The sequence below is a fragment of the Scylla paramamosain genome, chromosome 46, assembly GCF_035594125.1.
Source record: "Scylla paramamosain isolate STU-SP2022 chromosome 46, ASM3559412v1, whole genome shotgun sequence".
In the NCBI taxonomy this organism is placed as follows: Eukaryota; Metazoa; Arthropoda; class Malacostraca; order Decapoda; family Portunidae; genus Scylla; species Scylla paramamosain.
In genome coordinates this window covers 205,001-208,453 of record NC_087196.1, presented here as the reverse complement: position 1 = coordinate 208,453, position 3,453 = coordinate 205,001, and the positions used below count along the sequence as shown (strand labels likewise).

The 3,453-nt window shown below is 44.0% G+C and overlaps 1 pseudogene; it reads left to right on the top strand.

Annotated features, from left to right (window-relative positions):
* Positions 1-743: 743 nt before the first annotated feature.
* LOC135094626 (Y+L amino acid transporter 2-like) overlaps positions 744-3,453 on the top strand; it is a 19,356-nt pseudogene continuing 16,646 nt past the window's right edge.

Below are 3,453 nucleotides of genomic sequence, written 5' to 3'. Positions count from 1 at the left end.
ACTCTCTTCCACGGTGTCAAGAGGTCTCCATCAGCCCCCACCCAGCCCGTGACCTGCTAAGAGCCTATCTGAGCAGAAAATTTAGGTCTGTATTCTGAAACACTTCTGCGCCGCACCTCCACTACTTTCAAAAGGCTTTATTTGAAGTTACACTATTTTTTTTAAGGGTGTCTTTATGGTTCTAGTGATAAATAAACAAGATTTCTACATTACTGACGGGAGAAACACTCTTGAGAACCTGGCTAGTCATTGCTGTGGCCTTTGAAAATAGTCGTGATGAGAGAGCAGAGTGTTTCTGAAGACGGGTCTTAAAGGATTAAAGGAAAACGCAGAGCACATTAGGAGTTACTCGACTTTAAGCTATTGTGTATACTTGTACGTTGTGGGTGAAGGTGTGTCAGGGCTAAGCATTTTTCTTCTTTATTATCATGACACCCTACGTCGCACATCTATTATGGTCTCTCTCTCTCTCTCTCTCTCTCTCTCTCTCTCTCTCTCTCTCTCTCTCTCTCTCTCTCTCTCTCTCTCTCTCTCTCTCTCTCTCTCTCTCTCTCTCTCTCTCTCTCTCTCTCTCTCTCTCTCTCTCTCTCTCTCTCTCCACGTGTGTGCTGCTTGGCATCGTCGCCATTGTTGCCTCATTGAAATAAACATCTCATCCACCCTCCACCCTCCAGTCGCTCACAGGACATACTGAGGTGCGCACGACTACTCCTCTGCCTTGCCGTGTGAGGGAAGGTGAGGTGGCGAGTGATGCAACTGAGAAAGGAGATATGTAGGAAAGAGTGGAAAATTAATTTGATACGAAGGAAGAAAACTTGAAGAAATAAGAGATCTGCAAAGAGAGGAAATAAAAACTGACACGAATACTGGTGCGAAGAAAAATAAAGAGAACTGAATTGAAGGGAAAATGGGTAAGAAAAGAAGGAAACTTTGAGTCAAGACGAAAGAAGGGAAGAGAAAGAGGAAACACAGGAAAACAAAGTCGAGACTGAGGAAGAAAATATAGTAAAAAAGTGGAAAAGGAGGGAGGAAAGAGGAAAGAGAGTAGGAGAATAAGGATACAAGATGTGAAAAACGGAATAACGAAACGCAAGGAAGGGAGAACAGGGAACAGGGAAAACCGACACTGACGAAGAGAAATTATGAATGGGCGATATGAAGGAATACACTTATTTTTTATTGTTTTTAGCTGCTTGGAGTATATGTAATGTTGAAATGGTTACCTGAAATCTCTCTCTCTCTCTCTCTCTCTCTCTCTCTCTCTCTCTCTCTCTCTCTCTCTCTCTCTCTCTCTCTCTCTCTCTCTCTCTCTCTCTCTCTCTCTCTCTCCAGTCAGAAGTGCGTATTAACATTTAACGTGTGTATGTATGTACCTTGATAAGAGCAGATGAAGACAGCCCCGTACATGACAGTAATTCTTAGCTACAGGAAAACGGCGTGGGAAGAAAAGAAAAAAAAATCCTTCATTGTTGTTGGCGTTCTGTGGCAACAACCAAGACTCCACCGCCATGTCGTGCTGTTGCTTACAAGTTCACCAGATTACTTCCTTCCTCCTTGTCACTCTTACTTTCCTTATATTTTGCTTCTTCCCTGCCACTTACTTCCACCAGCTGGCTACCATCACCGCCATCCTGCCTCCCGCCTTCTGTCGCGCCTCAGCTTCACCACGCCTCCCGCGCCAGTTGACCTCATTTGTCTGCATGAACCAAGTGGTGCCTGCAGGTGGCGAGGGTTGGGTGGGGGACTAGGGACGTCTTTCTCTCCCCTCCCCATCCGCCTTCATAGATTATGGAAGGCGTTTTTTTTTTTTTTTTTTTTTTTTTTTAGAGTTTCGTTGCGGTTGTTATCTGAGGCCTGGAACACGACGCGACGTTCTGATTGGCCGATTGCCCTTGTTTTTGCCGGGAAATCTGACGCAGCTGGGGTGCTGAGCGGATGTCACACAGCTGAGTTTAGTCCACACTTGCTCGCCTTGTTCCGGTGGCTCGGCCTTGAGCACGGACTCTAAACCATGGTACAATTTGGCCGGTATTCTAAAACGCTTTGCTTTCTCACCACATGATTAGCTGGGTCCTCAAGAGTGTTTTTTTTTTTTTTTTCCTGTTTATAGCGTAAAAATCCCGTTAGTATCTCACTAAAACTATAAAAACACTCTTAAAAATCCGTGTCACTTCAACTAGAGCCTTTTGAATGTCGTTGAGGTGCGGCACAAAAGGGTTTCTGAATACGGTCTATTCGCGTGGTGGTGCTGGTGTCACGTGACAGACAGGACAGCGGGGCTTTCTTCCGCACTTAACAATGGAACAACAGCCAGCAGAATTATACCAAATTTTATTGTAACATGCTCTCATTCATCGTAATTTTACCTGCAATTGCGTTTCGCCTGGCGTAACAGTGGCGTGGGGACTGCAGCACAGGACACAGGAATGGCTCTGTGCGGTCCTCAAAGTGACCACAAGTCAACACCTCACTCACGGCGGCGATGTCATGTCAATAATTGTGATTTTAGTGCATAAGACCACATATTGAAACAGTTCTGCGCTGCACCTCCACTACTTTCAAAAGACTCTAATTGAAGTTACACGGGTTTTTAAGGATACTGGCTATGGTTTTAGTGACAGATTAACAAGATTTCCACATTATTAACAGGAGAAAGAATTTTTTGTAACCTTTAAAAATAATCGTGGTGAAAGAGCAGAGCGTTTCTGAACACGGGCCACAGATCTCGCCAGCACGTAATTATTGCCCTAGAGATAAATGTAGCCTTCAGTAAATAACTGTCACTGAATCTGGACGCGTCATGTGGTTAGTAAGACCATCGTCATCATCCAAATAACACATAATTATAGCAGGATCTAATCTATCACCCGTAATTTCGTTTCTGCTGAGAAGCGTACAGTGTGCCTGGATGAGTGTGCCGCCCCTGCCACCGTCGCCACCGCCCGCCACACAAGTCTGCGGGAGTGAGTGGACGCGGTTCGATCCGTCTGGGCAGCGAGCGCAGTACAGCCTATACATACAAACGAGAGACGTAAACCTTTCCCGCTAACATTCTTCTCTCATTCTTTTCTTATCGTTTAGTATTCATTATTTACTTATTTATTCATCCACTCATTCATTCATTCATTCAATCATACATTCATTTATTATTTTTACATTTTACGTCTTGTCATGATTCAGTCTGTTATTATAGTTCTTCGTGACGCTAACTTTGTTATTGATGGCGTTGCCTTTCCCCTGACGCATTCTTATATCAAAACACGCACGGCAATAAGCAAAACATACAATGCTGCCTAGTACATATCCTTATAATGGTCCGTATTCTGAAACGCTTTGCTTTCTCACCACGACTATTTTTCAGAGGCCACAGAGATGATTAACCGGATTCTCAAGACTCCTGTCAGTAATGTAGAAATCTTATTCATCTGTCAATAGAACCGTAAAAAACACCAT